Genomic DNA, 9437 nt, shown 5'->3' with positions numbered 1-9437 from the left:
AACAGTTGAGGGGAGTAGCATTTGTGTGAATAATAACTGAATAAAGAATAACTGAAGGAGAGTTTTTATTTTTGCATCATGCTAAATATTGGGGAGAGAGTTTACGCTGATCACTTGAGCTCTATATAAATGACTAATTCAAATTCATGTTGATGAAATCCCCTGCTTAAAGTTTTTCCATGATAAATTTGGATTGTATTATAGGTTATTCATTTAACAGCAAATATGTATTGAATGCTTACTATGTGCAAGATACGGTTCTTAGTATATATCCCTGTTCTAGTGGAGCTTACATTTTAGAAAGGAGATACAGTGAACAATAAGCAAATTAATATATATGTGCAAAATACTACATATAGTATATACATATATATGTTATATGCATATGTATACACATTATAGTGTATTATGTTGCAAAACATAGTGTTGTTTTATATTGCATTAGACGGTGATAAGTGCTGTAGAAGACATTTTTAAAGTATGGCCATGATAAGGGGCGTTGAGAGTTCTAGAAGTGAGTAGTTTGCAGTTTTAAGTAGGATATTCACAGTGGGTCTAGAGAATTCATTGAATTTTAGAAGATCTAAAGGAGTGAGCCAAGAAAGAACATTTCTAGCAGAGGAAACAGCCTTTAGAAAAAATAAACTGGAAAATTCTGAAAGAGATGGGGATACCAGATCACCTGACCTGCCTCTTGAGAAACCTATATGTGGGTCAGGAAGCAACAGTTAGAACTGCACATGGAACAACAGACTGGCTCCAAATAGGAAAAGGAGTATGTCAAGGCTGTATATTGTCACTCTGCTTATTTAACTTCTAGGCAGAGTACATCATGAGAAACGCTGGTCTGGAAGAAGCACAAGCTGGAATCAAGATTGCCAGGAGAAATATCAATAACCTCAGATATGCAGATGACACCACCCTTATGGCAGAAAGTGAAGAGGAACTAAAAAGCCTCTTGATGAAAGTGAAAGAGGAGAGTGAAAAAGTTGGCTTAAAGCTCAACATTCAGAAAACGAAGATCATGGCATCTGGTCCCATCACTTCATGGCAGATAGATGGGGAAACAGTGGAAACAGTGTCAGACTTTATTTTTTTCAGCTCCAAAATCACTGCAGATGGTGATGGCAGCCATGAAATTAAAAGACCCTTACTCCTTGGAAGGAAAGTTATGACCAACCTAGATAGCATATTAAAAAGCAGAGATACTACTTTGCCAACAAAGGTCCATCTAGTCAAGGCTATGGTTTTTCCAGTAGTCATGTATGGATGTGAGAGTTGGACTGTGAAGAAAGCTGAGAGCCAAAGAATTGATGCTTTTGAACTGTGGTGTTGGAGAAGACTCTTGAGAGTCCCTTGGACTGCAAGGATATCCAACCAGTCCATCCTAACGGTGATCAGTCCTGGGTGTTCTTTGGAAGGACTGATGCTGAAGCTGAAACTCCAATACTTTGGCCACCTCATGCAAAGAGTTGAGTCATTGGAAAAGACCCTGATGCTGGGAGGGATTGGGGACAGGAGGAGAAGGGGATGACAGAGGATGAGATGGCTGGATGGTATCACCGTCTGGATGGACATGAGTTTGAGTGAACCCTGGGAGTTGGTGATGGACAGGGAGGCCTGGCGTGCTGCGATTCATGGGGTCACAAAGAGTTGGACATGACTGAGCAACTGAACTGAACTGAAGATGACGGCATTTTCAAGGGAGAGCAAGAGATCCAAAATGGCTTGAGTGGAGAGTGAGAAGCAGATACTAGGAGAGGAGGTCAAAGAATAGGGTAAGGAATAGTGCTGGCAGTGGAACAAGATCATGGAGAAATGTGTATATGTGGGGTGGGGCGAGGGAGGTGGTTTGATAAAGACTTTGTCCTTTTTACTCTGGTTGAAATAGGGAAGCATTGGAGGATTTTGATTGAAGGAGGGATGTGAGCAGGCCTCTATTTAAAAAGTCCGTAGTGGTTTCTGTGTTGAGCATAGACTATAGGCCTGTAGGAAGCTCCTGCAGTGATCCAAGGAAAAGCTGGCTGTGGCTCAGATCAGGATGGCAGCAGTGGAGGTGGTGAACAACGGTTAGATGCTGAAAATGTCTTGACAGAGACAACATGATTGGCTGATGGATTGGTTGTGGAACATGACAGAGGCAGCAGAATCAAAAATAATTCCAAAGTGTTTATCTGAGCAAATGAAAACATGAAGATGTTTCTAACTGAGTCTGGACAGGCTAGAGGTGATGCAGGTTTGAAGAAGAAAATTCAAGTGTTCAGTTTTGTTCTTACTAAGTGTGACTATCTATTAGATACTCAGGTTGAGATGTTAGGTGTACAAGTCTAGAGAGATGGCTAGTCTGGATATATAAATTTGAGAGGAGGACATACATTTAATTTACAGGGCTCAAGGCAAAATGAAAGGGAGAGCCTTTTGTTAAATAATTACTAAGAATTTTCAAAATTGTGACAACAGAACATTAGCCGAGTGTGGCGTCCTCCTGAGGGGGGCACAGGCTGCAAGTCCATAGAACTGGCCTTGTTTGGGCATCATAGGCATATGTACATTATAATTAAAGCCATGAGTTTGGATGAGATCATCAAAGAAACATGATGGAGAAGAGGACCAGACACTGACTCCTGGGGCATCCTGGAATGAAGAGATTCAAGAAACGAGGAGGAGCCAGCCAAGGAAACTGAGAGGTAGGAGGAGAGCCTGGATGTGTCCTGTCCTAGAAGCCAAGAGAGCAGATGAGGAGGGGGTGACCAGCTGCATTAAATGCTGCTGGACAGTTGAATGACATGAGGACAGGGAACCAATCACTGGATTTAGCAACTTAAAAACTTTCAGCAACAATACATATTAATTTTTTTTTTTTAATAAACTAGGCTTCTCAGGTGGCTCAGTGGTAAAGAATCCATCTGCCAAAGCAGGAGACTCAGGAGTTGTGGGTTCAATCTGGAAGATCCTCTGGAGGAGGAAATGGCAACCCACTCCAGTATTCTTGCCTGGAAAATTCCATGGACAAAGGAGCCTGGTAGGCTGCAGTCCGTGGGGTTGCTAAGAGTTGGAAACAACTGAGCAATTTCACTTTCACTCTTTACTTTCATGCATTGGAGAAGGAAATGGCAACCCACTCCAGTGTTCTTGCTTGGAGAATCCCAGGGACAGGGGAGCCTGGTGGGCTGCCGTCTATGGGGTCGCACAGAGTCAGACACGGCTGAAGCAACTTAGCAGCAGCAGCAGGCTTCTCAGGTGGCTCAGTGGTAAAGAATCCGCCTGCCAAAGCAGGAGACTCACGAGATGTGGGTTCAATCTGGAAGATCCTCTGGAGGAGGAAATGGCAACCCACTCCAGTATTCTTGCCTGGAAAATTCCATGGACAAAGGAATCTGGTGGGCTACAGTTCATGGGCTTGCAAAGAGTTGGACATGACTGAGTGACTGAGCACACACACAGGCAAAACCTTGAGGCAGTATTACGAATCACAAAATTGTAATTATTGAAAACAATTTCTTTATGTTACATGGCAACAGACATTGGGCCTATTCCACATTTGTAAAAACTCCTCCAAAGTAGAACACATTCCTATACTACTGTTGTATAAGCAAATTCATTTGGTAGGTTTGGGGCATATAAAATAATAATACATGTTAAATGAGGTCAGAAAAGGATTTTCTGAAGTTTCCCCAGTTTGGTGTTGGGGGAGGGGGCAAATAACTATTTTGAACAAGAATCAAATGCTTATAAGACCCTGATAATTTGTCTTAAAATAATTTTATTAAAAATGTTAGGTTCCTTAAAAAGAGTAATTGCTTTTGAAATACTGATTATACCCCCTTTCTTAGTTTCTCTTGCATGTGTCATCATATTAATTATCTCAAGAAGTGTTGGTAAGAGGCTGATATGGAAGAGCCTTGAAACAAGAAGAAAATTCTTCCCAGCCTTGAACTTAATATAATTTTCAGTATTAGATCTGCAGGCAGACAGGGAGTTGTTCAAGAACTAAGCTTCACCTGTTGCCTGTTATGCATTTTAATGTACTGTGTGCTAAGACTAAGGAGAAAAAGATTTACTTTGATTAAAACTCTTTTGCAGAGTTTTTCATAAAAACAACTTATAACCCAGGGAGTTAAGTAAGGCTTTTGTTTTATTTTGTTTTAAATAATGACCCAGTCTTTGAAAAAGTACTCTTCCAGAAATTGTAAGCTTTGCTGACTTCTTTCAGGTTTTGATATATTTCTGTGGTTAACAGGAAACCACAGTAGGGAGCATCAAAGAGATAAGTTTACGCATAGAAAGTAATTCTATTTTTGCATTGAGAATAGAATTTGCCTTTATAGATAGAATAAATTTACACTTCAAAAAGCAAGGGAAATTCTACAAAGGACCTCTACAACATCCAGACCCAAGTTATCTCTCGTCTGTCACCTTCAGTGACTTCTTTGCTAATTATCATGAATCCCTAGAGAAATTCTTCTATATGGATTTTTAAGCACCATGAGGAATGCATGATTAATTCTTACAGATAATCAGTCTAGAATATAAGAACTGTAAGCTATACATCCAAATGTCTTTTTCTGAAGGGCTCAGACTGATCATTATGATGAAAAATCTGAGTAAACAGCTATGAGAACTGCTGCTGGGGGTGATAGGAGCTCCAGCTGCTGCTGCTGCTATGAGGAGCGCCTGGGGTGCTAGAAGGTGCCACCCTCTAGCCAAGTAAACCAGGTGCCTGTCATCCTAAAAGAAACTTAGAATTAAATTCACCTTGCTGCTCATCCCTGTTCTCATTAATCAATGCCTAACTTGTCCTTGGCACAGTCTTAAATACTACTTCCTTCTCCCCAAATCATTTCACTGCATCTTTAGGAACTCCTAGTCCACCAATTAAACAAACCACGATTACCTCACACTACGACTGGGATCTTATCTCTAAGTCTTGCCTTAACTAAAATCTGGCTGTCCCCTGGAGATATATATTCTCCTCTCTGTATATAGTGGACATTTCCAGTAGTGGCTCTTCTTACACCCAGATGTAGAGGAAAACATTTTATCAGCCCATACATGATACCTCCACCTTCTTGTAGGTACTTGCAGGTCTCCTCTTCCTGCCGTGCTTCTCTTAGCATGCATAACTTGACCCTGCTCAGCACCATCTTTGAGGCTCTGCCAGTCCACCAGAGGGCACGTTCTCTTCTTTTTCTCTTGACTGCCAGGATCACAGAGAAAGCAAGGGAATTTCAGAAAAACATCTGCTTCATTGACCACGCTAAAGCCTTTGCTGTGTGGATCACAACAAACTGGAAAAATTCTTAAAAGAGATGGGAATACCAGACCACCTTACCTGTCTCTTGAAAAATCTGTTAGGCAAGTCAAGAAGCAACAGTTAGAACCTTACATGGAACGACTGGTTCAAAATTGGGGAAAGTGTATGACAGGGTTGTATATTGTCACCTTGTTTGTTTAACTTATATGCAGACTACATCATGTGAAATGCCAGGCTGCATGAATCACAAGGTGGAATCAAGATTGCTGGGAGAAATATAAACAACCTTAGATAAGCAGATGATATCAATCTAATGGCAGAAAGTGAAGAGAAACTAAAGAGCCTCTTGATGAAGGCAAAAGAGGAGGGTGGAAAAGCTGGCTTAAAACTCAACATTCAAAAAAATTAGATCATGGCATCTGGTCCCATCACCTCACTGCAAATGGGTGGGGAAAAGGTGGAAACAGTGAAAGATTTTATTTTCCTGGGCTCCAAAATCACGACTGCAGACATGCAATTAAAAGATGCTTGCTCCTTGGAAGGAAAGCTATGACAAACCTAGACAGAGTTCAGTTCAGTTCAGTCGCTCAGTTGTGTCTGACTCTTTGTAACCCCATGAATCGCAGCATGCCAGGCCTCCCTGTCCATCACCATCTCCCAGAGTTCACTCAAACTCATGTCTATCGACTCGGCAATGCCATCCAGCCATCTCATCCTCTGTCGTCCCCTTCTCCTCCTGCCCCCAATCCCTCCCAGCATCAGGGTCTTTTCCAATGACTCAACTCTTCACATGAGGTGGCCAAAGTATTGGAGTTTCAGCTTCAGCATCAGTCCCTCCAATGAACACCCAGGACTAATCTCCTTTAGAATGGACTGGTTGGATCTCCTTGCAGTCCAAGGGACTCTCAAGAGTCTTCTCCAACACCACAGTTCAAAAGCATCAATTCTTTGGCTCTCGGCTTTCTTCACAGTCCAACTCTCACATCCATACATGACTACTGGAAAAACCATAGCCTTGACTAGATGGACCTGTGTTGGCAAAGTATGTCTCTGCTTTTCAATATGCTATCTAGGTTGGTCATAACTTTCCTTCCAAGGAGTAAGGGTCTTTTAATTTCATGGCTGCCATCACCATCTGCAGTGATTTTGGAGCTGAAAAAAATAAAGTCTGACACTGTTTCCACTGTTTCCCCATCTATCTGCCATGAAGTGATGGGACCAGATGCCATGATCTTCGTTTTCTGAATGTTGAGCTTTAAGCCAACTTTTTCACTCTCCTCTTTCACTTTCATCAAGAGGCTTTTTAGTTCCTCTTCACTTTCTGCCATAAGGGTGGTGTCATCTGCATATCTGAGGTTATTGATATTTCTCCCGGCAATCTTGATTCCAGCTTGTGCTTCTTCCAGACCAGCGTTTCTCATGATGTACTCTGCCTAGAAGTTAAATAAGCAGAGTGACAATATACAGCCTTGACGTACTCCTTTTCCTATTTGGAGCCAGTCTGTTGTTCCGTGTTGAGTTCTAACTGTTGCTTCCTGACCCACATATAGGTTTCTCAAGAGGCAGGTCAGGTGATCTGGTATTCCCATCTCTTTCAGAATTTTCCACAGTTTATTGTGGTCCACACAGTCAAAGGCTTTGGCATAGTCAATAAAGCAGAAATAGATGTTTTTATGGAACTCTCTTGCTTTTTCCATGATCCAGCGGATGTTGGCAATTTGATCTCTGGTTCCTCTGCCTTTTCTAAAACCAGCTTGAACATCTGGAAGTTCACAGTTCATGTACTGCTGAAGCCTGGCTTGCAGAATTTTGAGCATTACTTTTTGATCAATACTAGACAGAGTATTGGAGAAGGAAATGGCACCCCACTCCAGTACTCTTGCCTGGAAAATCCCATGGATGGAGAAGCCTGGTAGGGGGCAGTCCATGGGGTTGCTAGGAGTCAGACATGACTGACTTCACTTTCACTTTTCACTTTCATGCATTGGAGAAGGAAATGGCAATGCACTCCAGTGTTCTTGCCTGGAGAATCCCAGGGACAGGGGAGCCTGCTGGGCTGCTGTCTCTGGGGTCGCACAGAGTCGGACATGACTGAAGCGACTTAGCAGCAGCAGCAGCAGCAGACAGAGTATTAAAAAGCAAAGACATCACTTTGCCGACAAAGGTCCATATAATTCAAGATATGGTTTTTCCAGGGGTTATGTACAGTTGTGAGTGTTGGTCGGTCCATAATGAAGGCTGAGCACTGAACGATTGATACTTCTGGATTGTGGTGCTGAAGAAGACTCTTCAGAGTTCCTTGGACTGCAAGGAGGTCAAATCAGTCAATCCTAAAGGAAATGAGTCCTGATGATTCATTGGAAGGACTGGTGCTGAAGCTGGAGCTCCAGTTTTTTGGCAACCTGATATGAACAGCCAAATCATTGGAAAAGCCCCTGATCCTGGGAAAAATTGAAGGCAAATGAAAAAGAGGGAGGCAGAGGATGAAATGGTTAGATGCCATCACGGACTACATGTACATAAATTTGTGCAAACTCCAGGGAATAGTCAGGGAAGCCTGGTGCGCTGCAGTCCATGGAGTCACAGAGAGTCGGACGTGACTTAGCGACGGACACAACAACAAGAGGCACACATCCTCACTGAGTACATTTAATAGGTAAAGTTTATAGTGAGTTTAATAATGAAAGTTCATATTTTGATTTCCACACCACATTTCATTTTTGAAAATAAAAATTTCTTCTTTATATTAAACTTTTGAGTATATAGAAGAAAGCAACCAATTACAAATTTTGCCTTTTTGTATGCTAATCAACTACCTTAAGGATTTGCGAGGAGTTGGGGAGGATTATCGGAGAAGGCAATGGCACCCCACTCCAGTACTCTTGCCTGGAAAATCCCAGGGACGGGGGAGCCTGGTGGGCTGCAGTCTATGGGGTCGCACAGAGTCGGACATGACTGAAGCGACTTAGCAGCAGCAGCAGCAGAGGAGGACTTTATTTTTCACCTGGAGTTAATTTAACTACTTTCTCAAGTACTATTCAGTGAAGCCAAATACATTTATTGGGTCGATTTAGACTATCTTTTCTAAGTTTTGCTCCCTAAATCAGTCTTGATCCCCTTGAGTTGTCACACTACCATGCTGATGTGACAGTCACTTAGAAAATCATTCTCAAGTGCTTGGAGGGATTCTGATCAATGGCTTTTTCTGAAACCTGGTAAAAGCATTCTATTTCCTTAGGCAGCCACGGCATGTATTGTTTCTAATATTTTTGGAAGATTACTTGAGTGGAAGCTATCCTCAACATTTCCATAGGGAAGGGGCTTGGGGCAGTCAACATTCTGCTACTGCCATGTTGCAGACCCTTACTTTTCTTATTGTTATGTGCTAATACTTCTTTCTTTGGAATTCTTACCATCTGACTTCATCACTGACCTTTCTATCAGGTTACTCTCCTCTTTCAGGAGAAGGCAATGGCAACCCACCCCAGTACTCTTTCCTGGAAAATCCCACACACACGGAGGAGCTTGGTAGGCTGCAGTCATGGGGTCGCTAAGAGTTGGACATGACTGAGTGACTTCACTTTCACTTTTCACTTCCCTGCATTGGAAAAGGAAATGGCAACCCACTCCAGTGTTCTTGCCTGGTGAATCCCAGGGATGGGGGAGCCTGGTGGGCTGCCATCTATGGGGTCACACAGAGTCGGACATGACTGAAGCAACTTAGCAGCAGCAGCAGCTCCTCTTTCAATGAAGACTTTGACTTCTGCCTCACAGCCTTTTCACTCCAAAGTCTGCCAACATCCCAGGTACTCTATCCAACATCAAAGCCTAAGTTCTTTAGCCCCATTAAGCCGCCCCTACACTTTATTTTTGCAAATTCCTTGCCCCTTGAAATGGTCCACATTAATCACAGTCCTAGGGGAGAAGGAGAGTTAGTAGACTGGAACTTTGGTGGGCCTCTGTGAACCGTGCTGGTGTTCACACCCTTGTATATCTCCTTGCCTCAAATCTGAACTGACCAGGTGACCTGCGTGGAACAGATGCTCTCGTTCCAGTCCTGAAGCTTATGATGTACTGAAAGATTCTACTTTTGCACTCCTGGAGTAGTTCATATGCCATCCTGTAAGTAGCCCAAGCCACCCTCTTGGACAGGCCATGTGGAGCAGGATCAAGGGCCTGGGAA

Source organism: Bubalus bubalis, chromosome 5, assembly GCF_019923935.1.
Source record: "Bubalus bubalis isolate 160015118507 breed Murrah chromosome 5, NDDB_SH_1, whole genome shotgun sequence".
Classification (NCBI taxonomy): domain Eukaryota; kingdom Metazoa; phylum Chordata; class Mammalia; order Artiodactyla; family Bovidae; genus Bubalus; species Bubalus bubalis.
Note: the sequence above shows the minus strand (reverse complement) of the source record.